The sequence below is a fragment of the Nerophis lumbriciformis genome, linkage group LG30 (genome assembly GCF_033978685.3).
Source record: "Nerophis lumbriciformis linkage group LG30, RoL_Nlum_v2.1, whole genome shotgun sequence".
NCBI classification, from domain to species: domain Eukaryota; kingdom Metazoa; phylum Chordata; class Actinopteri; order Syngnathiformes; family Syngnathidae; genus Nerophis; species Nerophis lumbriciformis.
In genome coordinates, this window is record NC_084577.2 from 666,234 (window position 1) to 683,034 (window position 16,801).

A 16,801-nucleotide genomic window follows, 5' to 3' on the forward strand; every position below is an offset into this window, starting at 1 on the left:
ACTATATATCCCACCATGTAACTGCAGAAAACAATTCTAAATAGATTTTATCGCATGTCTTAATGACTGCTGACGTTGCACTTTTTGACTCTTAGGAAACGGGTGTCAAACTTGTTTTCATTTAGGGCTGCATCGCAGTTCTGGTGTCCCCCAGTGAATATTGTTGTATTTTTGCCTCCTATCAAAAGGGATGTCAAAAATAACTTGTGATTAATTAAAAAAAAAGATTGAATTAATTATGGATATATGCACATAATCACAGAATTTATTTTGACCACGGAGGCGTTGGTTAATGGGGTGCCGACTGTAAAAAGTTCAGTCACACTTCTCTAGCAGATATATTTCTCAGATTTAACTCACTTTTCTCATATTTAGCTCAATTTTATCACAATTAAGTTTCAATTAAATTTGACTAAAATATATCTAAATGTTAAATCTAAATGCTGAATCTAAATCTTAAGTCGAAATCGAAATGGTAAATATGAATAATAAATCTAAATGTGAGCGTTAAATGTTAAATCTAAACCTAAATGTTAAATCTAAATATCACGGTTTAATCAAAATATTAAATATAAATGTAAATCTAAATGTGAGCGCTAAATGTTCAATCTAAACCAAAATTTAGAATCTAAATATAAATGTTAAATTCAAATCTTAAATCTAAATGTGAGCGCAAAATGTTAAATCTAAACCAGAATTTTGAATCTAAATATAAATGTTAAATTTAAATCTTAAATCTAAATGTGAGTGCTAAATGTTAAATATAAACTTAAATGTTAAAAACAAAATCAAAATGTTAAATCTGAATAACACGGTTAAATCGAAATCTTAAATATAAATGTAAATCTAAATGTGAGCGATAAATGTTCAATCTAAACCAAAATTTTGAATCTAAATATAAATGTTAAATTTAATTCTTGAATCAAAATGTGAGCGCTAAATGTTAAATCTTGAATCTAAATGTGAGCGCTAAATGTAAAATCTAAACTTAAATGTTAAAAACTAAATCTAAATGTTAAATCTGAATATCAGGGTTAAATCGAAATCTTAAATATAAATGTGAGCGCTAAATGTTCAATCTAAACCAAAATTTTGAATCTAAATAAAAATGTTAAATTTAAATCTTAAATATAAATGTGAGCGCTAAATATTACATCTAAAATTAAATGTTAAAAAGTAAATCTTAAGTGTTAAATCTGATTATCACGGTTAAATCGAAATCTTAAATATAAATGTAAATCTAAATGTGAGCGTTAAATCTAAACCAAAATTTTGAATCTAAATATAAATGTTACATTTAAATCTTAAATCTAAATGTGAGCGCTAAATGTTAAATCTAAACTTAAATTTTAAAAACTAAATCTAGATGTTAAATCTGAATATCAGGGTTAAATCGAAATCTTAAATATAAATGTACATCTAAATGTGAGCGCTAAATGTTAAATCTAAACCAACATTTTTAATCTAAATATAAATGTTAAATTTAAATCTTAAATCTAAATGTGAGCGCTAAATGTTAAATCTAAAGTTAAATTTTAAAAACTAATTCTAAATGTTAAATCTGAATATAACGGTTAAAACGAAATCTTAAATCTAAATGTGAGCGTTAAATCCAAACCAAAATTTTGAATCTAAATATAAATGTTAAATTTAAATCTTAAATCTAAATGTGAGCGCTAAATATTAAATCTAAACTTAAATGTTAAAAAGTAAAACTTACGTAAGTGTTAAATCTGAATATCATGGTTAAATCAAAATCTTAAATATAAATGTAAATCTAAATGTGAGCGCTAAATGTTAAATCTAAACCAAAATGTTGAATGTAAATATAAATGTTACATTTAAATCTTAAATCTAAATGTGAGCGCTAAATGTTACATCTAAACCTAAATGTTGAATCTAAATATCAGGGTTGAATCGAAATCTTAAATATAAATGTATAAACTTAAATGTGAGCGCTAAATGTTAAATCTAAACCAAAATTTTGAATCTAAATATAAATGTCAAATTTAAATCTTAAATATTAATGTGGGCTCTAAATGTTAAATCTAAACCAAAATTTTGAATCTAAATATAAATGTTAAATTTAAATCTTAAATCTAAATGTGAGCGCTAAATGTTAAATCTAAACTTAAATGTTAAAAACTAAATCTAAATGTTAAATCTGAACCTTAATGTTAAATCTAAAACTGAATCTAAAATCCAAACCTAAATGTTAATCCTCAATCTTCAATCTAAATGTGAACGCTAAATATTAAATCCAAACCTAAATGTTAAATTTAAATGTGAGCCCTAAATATTAAATCCAAACCTAATTGTTAAATCTAAATGTGAGCGCTAAATCTCTTGCCAAGTGTAAAGATCAATATTTATAGAATGTCAACATTCCACCAATCCGAGGCCTGAAAGCCGCGCCTACATCTCTGCCTCTCAGTGCAGACACTCTTACACCTTTCTGACTGCGGAAGAAAGAAACATGACCGATGCTTAAAGACAAAAAATGCCAGTAAAGTTGCATATTTTTAAAAATGTTTGCTCCAACTGTGTGAGTGTGCATGGTGTGTGTGCAAATAAAGACAATTAAACACCTGACGCTGCAATTTCTGCGTTTGATAATGTTGGAATTGGATTTAAGGATTTTTATTTAGATTCAACATTTAGGTTTAGATTTAACATTTGTATTTAGTTTTCCAGATTTAACCTTTTGCGGGCATATTTAGATTTAAGATTTAGATTTAAGATTTAGTTTTAGATTTAACATTTAGATTTAGACTAAATATTTAGATTTTAGATTTAGACTAAATATTTAGATTTTAGATTTAGACTAAATATTTAGATTTTAGATTTAGACTAAATATTTAGATTTTAGATTTAGACTAAATATTTAGATTTTAGATTTAACATTTAGGTTTGTATTTAATATTTAGATTTAACATACAGATTTATTTTTATGATTTAGGTTTAAATTTAACATTTAGATTTAGATTCAACAGGTTTAGATTTGACATTTTGCTGTCACATGTAGATTTAAATTTAAAATTTAGATTTAGATTTAACAGGTTTAGATTTGACATTTTGCGGTCACATTTAGATTTAAGATTTAGATTTAATATCTAGGTTTAGATTTAAAAACCAACATTAAGGTTTAGACTTAACATAGGTTTAGATTTGACATTTTGCGGTCACATTTAGATTCAAGATTTATATTTAACATTTAGGTTTAGATTTAACATTTAGATTTAGACTTAACATAGGTTTAGATTTGACATGTTGCGGTCACATTTAGATTTAAGATTTGGATTTAATATCTAGGTTTAGATTTAAAAATGAACATTTACATTTATATTTAACATTTAGGTTTTATATCTAGGTTTAGATTTAGATCCAACATTTATATTTATATTTAACATTTAGATTCTATATCTAGGTTTAGATTTAGATCCAACATTTATATTGATATTTAACATTTAGGGTTAGATTCAACATTTAGGTTTAGATTTAACATTAAGGTTTAGACTTAACATAGGTTTAGATTTGACATTTTGCGGTCACATTTAGATTCAAGATTTAGATTTAATATCTAGGTTTAAATTTAAAAAACAACATTTATATTTATATTTAACATTTAGATTTTATATATAGATTTAGATTTAGATCCAACATTTATTTTTATATTTAACATTTAGATTTTATATCTAGGTTTAGATTTAGATCCAACATTTATATTTATATTTAACATTTAGGTTTAGATTTAACATTTAGATTTAGACTTAACATAGGTTTAGATTTGACATTTTGCGGTCACATTTAGATTTAAGATTTGGATTTAATATCTAGGTTTAGATTTAAAAACCAACATTTATATTTATATTTAACATTTAGGTTTTATATCTAGGTTTAGATTTAGATCCAACATTTATATTTATATTTAACATTTAGATTTTATATCTAGGTTTAGACTTAGATCCAACATTTATATTTATATTTAACATTTAGGTTTAGATTTAACATTTAGATTTAGATTTAACATAGGTTTAGATTTGACATTTTGCGGTCACATTTAGATTTAAGATTTAGATTTAATATCTAGGTTTAGATTTAGATCCAACATTTAGATTTATATTTAACATTTAGGTTTAGATTTCACATTTAGATTTAGACTAAATAATTACATTTAATATTTAGATTTAGATTTAACATTTAGGTTTAGATTTAACATTTAGATTTAGATTTAACATAGGTTTAGATTTGACATTTTGCGGTCACATTTAGATTTAAGATTTAGATTTAATATCTAGGTTTAGATTTAGATCCAACATTTATATTTATATTTAACATTTAGGTTTAGATTTAACATTTAGATTTAGACTAAATATTTACATTTAATATTTAGATTTAGATTTAACATTTAGGTTTAGATTGTACAGTTGGATTAAACATAGATTTATATTTAAGATGTAGGGTTTAGATATAACATTTAGATTTAACATTTAGATATAATATTTAGAGTCAACATTTAATTTCAACTTAAATGTGATGAAAACGAGCTAAATGTGAGAAAATGGACTTAAATCCTCGAAATATATCTGCTAGAAAAGTGTGAGTGAACTTTGGCACCCCGTATGTGTTGTCATACAGTCCATGATCAGGTCAAAGCATACGCCAGTGCAAAGATGAGTGAGGAGACTCCGACTGTGCAAATTTCACCATAAAACACACCCAGATGGGACATATTAAAACATTTTACTAGGTTTTTAGCAAATAAAATCAGTGCATTCAAAGAAAACCTTTAAAAATGTTCCTGTATGTCATTCTAACAATACAATTGCACTTGTGTCTAAATATTAGGCTCTTTTTTTGAGTAAAACTTCTATTTATTATATTTTAATTGTATTTATTTTAGTTGTTATGTACAAATTCTATGATAACTTGCTTTGAAATCATAAGTCAGGGTGACAAGAAGATATTTAGGTATTTTTATTTTATATAAATGTTGGAATGTATGCTAATGTTTGTTGCGTAATTAGATATCCATCCATATTTCTACCGCTTGTCCTTTTCAGGGTTGCAGGGGTGGCTAGAGCCTATCCCAGCTACACTTGGACCCTGGACACACTCACATCCACACACTAGGGACCATTTAGTGTCGCCAATCAACCTATCCCCAGCTGCATGTCTTTGGAGGTGGGAGGAAGCCGGAGTAGAACCCACGCGGTCACGGGGAGAACATGCAAACTCCACACAGAGAGACCTCGAGCACGGGGATCGAACCCAGGACCTTTGTATTATAAGGCGCATGCACTAACCCCTGTCGTACCGTGCTGCCCAGCAATGGAATCTTTAAATCCAAAAAAAAAAACCCCAGCCTGCAGTCCAACTCTGTTATTAGTCAACATTGCAACTTTTTCCCATGTTTGCTCTTTTTGTTTTTTTTTAATTGTAGTTTTAGTATGTGTCGCAGGCCATTAAAAAAATTAGCCGCGGGCCACAAATGGCCCCCGTTCCACACTTTGGACACCCTGCTCTAAAGTGTGTTTTATCCGATTAATCGAACAAACTATTGGATGACTAAAAGAATCCATAGCTGCAGCCTTATCTGCTTGTATGACTTGATCTGCTTCAGGTAAACAACACCACACTTTAATGCAATGTTTTTCAACCTTTTTTGAGCCAAGGCACATTTTTTGCGTTGAAAAAATGCGGAGGCACACCACCAGCAGAAATCAGTAAAAAACGAAACTCAGTTGACAGTAAAAAGTTGTTGGATATGACTTTAAAGCATAACCAAGCATGCATCACTATAGCTCTTGTCTCAAAGTAGGTGTACTGTCACCACCTGTCACATCACACCGTGACTCTTTTTGACTTTTTTGCTGTTTTCCTGTGTGTAGTGTTTTAGTTCTTGGTGGCTTTTTCTCTTTTTTTGGTATTTTCCTGTAGCAGTTTCATGTCTTCATTTGAGCGATATTTACCGCATCTACTTTTGTTTTAGCAATCAAGAATATTTCAGTTGTTTTTATCCTTCTTTGTGGAAACATTGTTGATTGTCATGTCATGTTCGGATGTACTTTGTGGACGCCGTCTCTGCTCCACATTAAGTCTTTGCTGTCATCCAGCATTCTGTTTTGTTGACTTTGTAGCCAGTTCAGTTCTAGTTTCGTTCTGCATAGCCTTCCCTAAGCTTCAATGCATTTTCTTAGGGGCACTCACCTTTTGTTTATTTTTGGTTTAAGCGTTAGATACCTTTTTACCTGAACACTGTCTCCCGCTTATTCTGACTTTAGCTACCTGCTGCCACCTACTGATATGGAAGAGTATTACACGGTTACTCTACCGAGCTCTAGACAGCACCGACACTCAACAACAACACATCATTTGCAGACTATAATTACTGGTTTGCAAAAAATATTTTTAACCCAAATAGGTGAAATGACATAATCTCTCACAGCACACCAGACTGTATCTCATGGCCAGGGGCGCCGCTAGGGATTTTGGGCCCTATGAAAAGAATCTTTACAGGGCCCCCAACACAGTGTCATTATTTTTTCTGTATTATAATTTCATCATCATTAGGGGCCTCTCTGGGCCCCCCTCCATCATGGGCCCCAAGAATCCGTCTCATTTACCCCCCCTTTTCGGCGCCCCTGCTCATGGCACACTAGTGTGCCGCGGCACAGTGGTTGAAAAACAAGCCAATGCCAGCAGGGGGCGATACAGTTATCCTGACCAGTGATATCATTTTTTTTTTAATTCCCCAAAAATCTAACATCAATAGGTTTTAGTTGCGCTGAGCCGCATTAAGCATAGCAAATTAGGAATAACCCCCCCAAAAAAGCCTGATGACATCATTAGCATCCACTCCATCAGCTACTTTGATACCTCAGGTCCTCCCCCAGGCCCTGACAACCAGGTGACAGCAACCACATCCTTCTTCCTGTCCAGATTGCAGGTATTTGGACAATATGACAAATGTAAATGTGGAGGGGGGGGGGGGCCTGCGGGCCTGCCGCGGAACGGGGTGTGCCAGGACCGGCCTCGAAGACAGCGACAGGTGAGCGGATGGCCCAGGTGGGCCTTGTTATCTGATCACCTGTCGCCTTTATTAGCAGCAGCCGGCATGAGACACGTGGTTGGAGTTGGAGTTGGAGTGGGAGCCAGAGAGAGAGAGAGACACGAACTCAGAAAAAGACATTTTGCTGGAAAGCGAAAGCCTTGCACGATTGATGAAAATAAAACAGTGTTATACCCTGAATTCCAGGCTCTCCTGGCAGTGTGTGGTGGTCCGAAGAACCCACTAGAGGGCAACCTCTACAGTAAATATTTTACATTTGTATCAATATTGAATTCATATTTTAATACAGCTGTACCTCAACTTAGGAGTGTTTTCAGATAAGAGCTGTCTCAGGACAGAGCTGAAAAGAAGTGGATGATATTCACTGAATTAAATAAATAAATCAGCAACACCGCGGCTGTGCATGGAGGTCGCTAACGTGTTAGAGAAGTTGGAGCGCAGCACTCCCGGTCTGCACTATACTGAAGCTGAACAAGACTAACACCAGGCAAGGACGTTCAGATAATATCTCAACGGCGGACATTTATCCATGAAAATATACAGGGATTGTATACAGGCAACGTAAGAAGAAAATAGAGGAATTGAAACATTTCAGCTGAGCGTAAAGAGATTTGACCATTTTTAAGATGCTTTGAAAGGCATATATATATATATATATATATATATATATATATATATATATATATATATATATATATATCCAACCATCCATCTATTTCAGTTGCATGAAAAAAAGTATGTGAACCCTTTGGCATTACTTGGATTTTTGCATAAATGTAATGTTTTATTGAACACAACATGTACCGTATTTTTGGGACTATAAGTCGCAGTTTTTTTCATAGTTTGGCCGGGGGTGCGACTTATACTCAGGAGCGACTTATGTGTGAAATTATTAACACATTATAATATTATTGATCTCATTCACGTAAGAGACTAGACGTATAAGATTTCATGGGATTTAGCGATTAGGAGTGACAGATTGTATAGCATGTTCTATATGTTATAGTTATTTGAATGACTCTTACCATAATATGTTACGTTAACATACCAGTTGGTTATTTATGCCTCATATAACGTACACTTATTCAGCCTGTTGTTCACTATTCTTTATTTATTTTAAATTGCCTTTCAAATGTCTATTCTTGGTGTTGGCTTTTATCAAATACATTTCCCCCAAAAATGCGACATATATGTTTTTTTCCTTTTTTGTTATGCATTTTCGGCCGGTGCGACTTATACTTCGAAAAATACAGTAAACAGGTTGGGAAAGGGTATGTGAACCTCTAAGCCCTAAGTGTCAAAGTCAAGGCCCGCGAATGAATTATCTATGGCCCCCGGGATGATATTGATTAGTATTAGAACCGGCCCACAGGCCACAGCCGCCTGCTGCTGTTTTGCATGCACCAATACTCCATCAGTGTTAACGCTAGGAATTTTCAAAATGAGGTCCCATGGACCCCATTAAGTCACACACATTTTTTGGGGTCCACTATTTTCTAACCGTTTTGAAAACAAATGATAAATGTACACATTATCCTGTTATATTTCACATTCTATATCAGTGGTTCTCAACCTTTTTTCAGTGATGTACCCCCTGTGAACATTTTTTTAATTCAAGTACCCCCTAATCAGAGCAAAGCATTTTTGGTTGAAAAAAAGAGATAAAGAAGTAAAATACAGCACTATGTCATCAGTTTCTGATGTATTAAATTGTATAACAGTGCAAAATATTGCTCATTTGTAGTGGTCTTTCTTGAACTATTTGGAAAAAAAAGATAAAAAGAACTAAAAACTTGTTGAGAAATAAACAAGTGATTCAATTATAAATAAAGATTTCTACACATAGAAGTAATCATCAACTTAAAGTGCCCTCTTTGGGGATTGTAATAGAGATCCATCTGGATTCATCAACTTAACTCTAAACATTTCTTCAAAAAAAAAAGAAATCTTTAACATCAACATTTATGAGACATTGTTGCATTGTAATGAATGGAATAGCCTACTTCATTTGATGTTCAGTTTATGAACTTACATTCATATTTTGTTGAAGTATTATTCAATAAATATATTTATAAAGGATTTTTGAATTGTTCCTATTTTTAGAATATTTAAAAAAAATCTCACGTACCCCTTGGCATACCTTCAGGTACCCCCAGGGCATACTTGCCAACCTTGAGACCTCCGATTTCGGGAGGTGGAGGGTGGGGGCGTGGTCGGGGGTGGGGCAGGGCATGGTTGGGGGCGTGGTTAAGAGGGGAGGAGTATATTGACAGCTAGAATTCACCAAGTCAAGTATTTCATACATATATATATATATATATATATATATATATATCCTGAAAATATGCAAACAAAACTGTGTTTAGATAATTGATACTTCAAACTTGCATACATAAATCTTAAGGAATATAACATAACTTGGCTTCTGAGAGCTTCAAAATGTAATGAATAAAATGCTAAAGTTGTTGATCAACAAGCAATTATTTTAATAATTAAATATGGTCATTTTAAATGAATTATTATGATGATTTAAAATTAATTATTTCAAATATGTTTATTTTAATGTATAATTCTAATGACTGGATGTAATAAGGAGTCGGAAAAAATACAAATAAAAATACAATTCATTTTGATGTTTTTAGCAAAATATAGTAAAAATGTATTTAGTTTTTCTTTCTTTTTTAATTAATAAATATATTTATTTTTAGCGATGAGGTGGCGACTTGTCCAGGGTGTACCCCGCCTTCCGCCCGATTGTAGCTGAGATAGGCTCCAGCGCCCCCCGCGACCCCAAAGGGAATAAGCGGTAGAAAATGGATGGATGGATTTATTTTTAGGTAAGATAAACATAATAATACAATGTATCTCTAGTCTGGATGATTTAGTTCTTGTCCTCCCGTGGTGAAAAAAGGCTGTCCTCACTCAGGTCCGCATGGAGCTGGAGGCCACGCCCCCTCCAGCTCCGGCTGAAAATCGGGAGATTTTCGGGAGAATATCTGTCCCGGGAGGTTTTCGGGAGAAGCGCTGAATTTCGGGAGTATCCCGGAAAATTCGGGAGGGTTGGCAAGTATGCCCCAGGGGTACGCGTACCCCCATTTGAGAACCACTGTTCTATATGGTGTTTTGGAAAAGGGTTGTCATAAACATGACTTAATTCCTAAAAAAAAAAAAATAGTACAAAAGACATGTAAATGCATTCAGTTATAAACATTCATTCACTATTCATGGATCTAAACTTTGGCTGCAGGTATTTTTTTATATATTTTTATTGTAATATTTTCAGAAGTAAGACAAAGAAAACAATCTGAAGTTGTCTTTATTTTGTAGTTTTAATGCCATGATTTTAATAGTCCGGCCCGAGTGTGCACAGGTTTTCCTCCATGCGGCCCCTGATCTAAGGTAATGACTTACTCTAAGAGTCAATTGGAGCCAGGAGTCAGCCAACCAAAGTGATGAGGTTGCAGATGTTGCTTGAAGCTGCCCGGCCTAATAAAAACAAACCCGTTTTGAGTTCGCTGTTCTCAAGAAGTATTGCCTGGCGTGAACAGTTGCGTGGCTCAAAAGCACTCCCTAAAAACCTGCCATCACATTGTTGACTTACATACCAAAGACTGTAAAAATGGGACCTATTACCTCCCTGCTTGGCACTCAGCATCAAGGGTTGGAATTGGGGGTTAAATCACCAAAAATGATTCCCGGACGCGGCCACCGCTGCTGCCCACTGCTCCCCTCACCTCCCAGGGGGTGATCAAGGGTGATGGGTCAAATGCAGAGAATAATTTGGTCACACCTAGTGTGTGTGTGACAATCATTGCTACTTGAACTTATTAAGTTTACATGAAGCTGGACATGGTTACGTTGTATCTCTTCAAGCCTCCATGTGTCCACGGTAAAACTGATGGAGAAAGTTCAGCACTGCTGCTACTCCAACGAGGCGTGTTGGCCCTGTGAAGATGACTGGGAGAGCACCGTGGCTCTCTGGAGCTTTTTAAAAAAATGTATGAAAAATGGAAAAAGATGAGGGGAAAAAAATCTATTTATTGTTTTAATATGGTTTCTGTAGGAGGACAAACACGACACAAGTCTCCCTAATTGTTACAAAGCACACTGTTTATATTAAACATGCTTCACTGATTCCAGTATTTGGCGAGCGCCGTGTTGTCCTACTAATTTTGGCGGTCCTTGAACTTACCGTAGTTTGTTTATGTACATGTATAACTTTCTCCGACTTTCTAGGACGTGTTTTATGCCACTTCTTTTTCTGTCTTATTTTGTCCACCAAACTTTCCACAGAGGTGAGTTTTGTTGATGTTATTGACTTGTGTGTAGTGCTAATCAGACATATTTGGTCACTGCATGACTGCAAGCTAATCGATACTAACATGCTATTTAGGCTAGCTATATGTACATATTGCATCATTATGCCTCATTTGTAGCTATATTTGAGGTCATTTAGTTTCTTTTTAGTCCTCTTAATTCAATTTATATCTCATGACACACTATCTGTATGTAATATGGCTTTTAATTTTTTGCGGCTCCAGACAGATTTGTTTTTGTATTTTTGGTCCAATATGGCTCTTTCAACATTTTGGGTTGCCGACCCCTGTCCTAGAGTGTTCGCTCAAGATTTACAATAATCTCTGGCACATGTCAACATTGTGTTGATTAATCAACAATAAGGAAAACATTGAACAAGGATGGAGTTCATGGGGGGACACCACGGAGCAAGCCGCTACTGTCAAAGTTGTCGTCGGGGATCACTCGAAACGAGTATGATTGTCCTCCTGTTGGTGGGATTGCCTTGTGCGTGGAATCTTTTAAAGTGGGGAGACTGGTGCACAGACAGACACCACACTGGCCTTGGAAAAGAGAAGGGTAGGGTCCAACGGCATGGAGACCAAGATAATTGGGAGCCCATCTTTGCTGCAGCCTTCTTCCGCCTTTGTGACCATTGCGGAGCTTCTATCCGCCCACTCCGCCGTTGAGGTCTTTTTCGACGAGGGAGACGCGCAGACTTCAACGTCACTTCTTCGCTGTGGGGAGCTGTATCCGGTGGCAAGGGAAACCCAGGACGACCGGCACCTCCTCACAGCTGCAGGAGGCTGTCGGAGCTCCGGTCTGTCGGAGGACCGCTTATGGTGCGCCTACCAGCACTTGCTTTTCTCTCAGGGTGTGCTCCTCTAGCCTTTTGTCTTCCCAGGCTAACCCACAAGGTATCGGGGCAGTGGTTGGGTGATGCCAGGGCGTGTCCACAAAGTGGGCCTGCGCATCAAGCTTCTGGGGACCACTGCAGCTCTGAGATCCCCTGAGTTCAAAACCGAGTCATACCAAAGACTATGAAAATGGGACCCATTACCTCCCTGCTTGTAACTCAGCATCAAGGGGTTGGAATTGGGGGTTAAATCACCAAAAATGATTCCCGGGCATGGCCACCGCTGCTGCTCACTGCTCCTCTCACCTCCCAGGGGGTGATCAAGGTTGATGGGTCAAATGCAGAGAATAATTTCGCCACACCTAGTGTGTGTGTGACTATCTGTGGTACTTTAAAGGGGAACATTATCACCAGACCTATGTAAGCGTCAATATATACCTTGATGTTGCAGAAAAAAGACCATATATTTTTTTAACCCATTTCCGAACTCTAAATGGCTGAATTTTGGCGAAATAAACGCCTTTCTATTATTCGCTCTCGGAGTTGTGACGTCACATCGGGAAGCAATCCGCCATTTTCTCAAACACATTACAAACACCGAGTCAAATCAGCTCTTTTATTTTCCGTTTTTTCGACTGTTTTCCGTACCTTGGAGACATCATGCCTCGTCGGTGTGTTGTCGGAGGGTGTAACAACACCAACAGGGACGGATTCAAGTTGCACCAGTGGCCCAAAGATGCCAAAGTGGCAAGAAATTGGACGTTTGTTCCGCACACTTTACCGACGAAAGCTATGCTACGACAGAGATGGCAAGAATGTGTGGATATCCTGCGACACTCAAAGCAGATGCATTTCCAACTGGACTGGACAGATCAGCTTTCAGGAAAAGAGAGCGGATGAGGGTATGTCTACAGAATATATTAATTGATGAAAATTGGGCTGTCTGCAGTCTCAAAGTGCATGTTGTTGCCAAATGTATTTCATATGCTGTAAACCTAGTTCATAGTTGTTAGTTTCCTTTAATGCCAAACAAACACATACCAATCGTTGGTTAGAAGGCGATCGCCCAATTCGTCCTCGCTTTCTCCCGTGTCGCTGGCTGCCGTGTCGTTTTCGTCGGTTTCGCTTGCATACGGTTCAAACCGATATGGCTCAATAGCTTCAGTTTCTTCTTCAATTTCATTTTCGCTACCTGCCTCCACACTACAACCATCCGTTTCAATACATGCGTAATCTGTTGAATCGCTTAAGCCGCTGAAATCCGAGTCTGAATCCGAGCTAATGTCGCTATAGCTTGCTGTTCTATCCTCCATGTTTGTTTGTGTTGGCATCACTGTGTGACGTCACAGGAAAATGGACGGGTGTATATAACGATGGTTAAAATCAGGCACTTTGAAGCTTTTTTTAGGGATATTGCATGATGGGTAAATTTTTGAAAAAAACTTTGAAAAATAAAATAAGCCACTGGGAACTGATTTTTAATGGTTTTAACCCTTCTGAAATTGTGATAATGTTCCCCTTTAACTTTCACTTTAAAAGAGCACCGAGATGTTCCACAGCACTACTGGTAGAATGTTCCGTGGGCAGATGAAACCAAAATCAAGCTGCTGGTGGCAGGAGCTCTGTGCTCTTGTGTCATCATTTTGTGTTCCTGGTGTTTCCCTCTTGTTTTCATGTTTTTGTTCTTTTTTTGCCTTTTTGGTTCAGGACCCTTTGGGACTGTGTGACAAGGGGTGGCACTTTCGTGACTTCTGCGGTGCTTTTTTTGTGAACTTCTGGATCTGCCTCCCGGGAGCCTTTTAGCTATGGAGACCAGCTGCTGGGTCTCTGCCACACCAGAGTTTGTTTGGAGAGACTGGAGGAGATGCGGATGAAGAGACAGGGCTGCGGAGCTGGCGCTGAGCGCCGGATTGGACAAGCTTCACAGTGTCTTGGCCGAATGAGCAGGTATCGGACACCTCGGTCTCCTTGGACGTATCCTTGCTCATCCATGCGGACTGGACACCAACCGAGAGTTGGTGGACGGCCGAGGGTGGAGTCGGCTCTCTTGGTTGCTTTGTTGGGTCTGCTCCGGTCTCTGGCTATGCCCCCCCCAGCAGACGATGGCGTGGAACACCGCAGAGGCCACCGCAGTGTATATGTTTGTTTGTTGTTGTTGTTGTTTTACTTTTGTGGCTGTGTGTAGACATGGCTGGTTGCATCAGCTCTGCTCTTTTAATGTCTTTAATGTTCTTTGATGTTTCCCTCTTACACATACTTATGTGTGCTATGGATATGAGTTTCTTTTTCTTTTCTTGGCCTCAGTCTGGCTCCACTCTCCAGGAGCCCAGGCTTAGACTGGATATGTTTTTTTCTCCAGCACCCCCCACGACTCTGAGGGACAAGCGGTAGAAAATAGATGGAAGTTTTCAGCTAGGTTCTCAATGGTATTTTAATGTAGGGGGTGATGGAAAAAAAAGTGCCCCCAAGTGGGAGTGTGACAAAAAAAAATTGCATTACAGTATAAGTGTGTTTCTTCTTTTTAGTTTACCCACAAGGGCATTTCTTCTTTTTCTTAGACAATACCGCGATATTACACCCTGGCCTTAATATCGTGACACTCTGATGACCCTGCTGAGGTCGGGCGTATCGCAGAGGAACAGGAATAGGAGTCCTTCATGTGGACAAGACCAAGGAGCTGGTCATCGACTTCAAGAAGAAAATGACTCCTGTGGAGCCCATCAACATCCAGGGCCGGGAGGTGGCAGTAGTGGAGCAGTACAAGTACCTGGGAGTCCACTTGAACAGCAGACTGGACTGGAAGGACAACAGCATAGCAATATACAAGAAGGGCATGAGCAGACTCCTTTTCCTGAGGAAGCTTAGGTCCTTTAATGTGTGCAGCAAGCGGTTGGAGAGCTTTTTTCAGTACCGTATTTTTCGGACTATAAGTCGCAGTTTTTTTTATAGTTTGGCCGGGGGTGCGACTTATACTCAGAAATTATCAACACATTACCGTAAAATATCAAATAATATTATTTAGCTCATTCACGTAAGAGACTAGACGTATAAGATTTCATGGGATTTAGCGATTAGGAGTGACAGATTGTTTGGTAAACGTATTGCATGTTTTATATGTTATAGTTATTTGAATGACTCTTACCATAATATGTTACGTTAACATACCAGGCACGTTCTCAGTTGGTTATTTATGCGTCATATAACGTACACTTATTCAGCCTGTTGTTCACTATTCTTTATTAGGGACCGCAATGTCCCTTTGGGACAGAGGACCCTATTTATTTCGTGCGTTTTTATTATTATTATTCCGCCGCCTCTTTGAGCTGTAATTTGACCCCCTTAACATGCTTCAAAACGCACCATATTTGACACACACATATCAGGACTGGCGAAAATTGCGATCTAATCAAAAAACCAAACCCCAAAACTCAAAATTGCGCTCTAGCGCCCCCTAGGAAGAAACACAGACAAAACTGCTTGTAACTTCCGGTAGGAATGTCGTAGAGACATGAAACAAAACCCTCTATGTAGGTTTGATTTAGACCTAGATTTTATACATTGGCATGCATCAGCAAAAATCTACAGGAAGTTGGCAATTCCCCCTTCAAAAAATAAATTGTAGTAAAAACAGTCACTTTTGCCTCTTTGAGCTGTAATTTGACCCCCTTAACATGCTCCAAAACTCACCAAACTGGACACACACACATCAGGACTGGCAAAAATTGCGATCTAATCAAAAACCCAAACCCCAAAACTCAAAATTGCGCTCTAGCGCCCCCTAGGAAAAAACACAGACAAAGCTGCTTGTAACTTCCGGTAGGAATGTCGTAGAGACATGAAACAAAACCCTCTATGTAGGTTTGATTTAGACCTAGATTTTATACATTGGCATGCATCAGCAAAAATCTACAGGAAGTTGGCAATTCCCCCTTCAAAAAATAAATTGTAGTAAAAAGTCACTTTTGCCTCTTTGAGCTGTAATTTGACCCCCTTAACATGCTCCAAAACTCACCAAACTGGACACACACACATCAGGACTGGCAAAAATTGCGATCTAATCAAAAACCCAAACCCCAAAACTCAAAATTGCGCTCTAGCGCCCCCTAGGAAAAAACACAGACAAAGCTGCTTGTAACTTCCGGTAGGAATGTCGTAGAGACATGAAACAAAACCCTCTATGTAGGTTTGACTTAGACCTAGATTTTATACATTAAAATCCTTCAGCAAATCTACAGGAAAGTGGAAATTCCCCCTTCAAAAAAAATTGTAGTAAAAACAGTCACTTTTGCCTCTTTGAGCTGTAATGTGACCCCCTTAACATGCTTCAAAACTCACCAAACTGGACTCACACATCAGGACTGGCAAAAATTGCGATCTAATAAAAAAAAAAAAAACTCAAAATTGCGCTCTAGCGCCCCCTAGGAAAAACACAGACAAAACTGCTTGTAACTTCCGGTAGGAATGTCGTAGAGACATGAAACAAAACCCTCTATGTAGGTTTGACTTAGACCTAGATTTTATACATTGACATCCTTCAGCAAAAATCTACAGGAAGTTGGCAATTCCCCCTTCAAAAA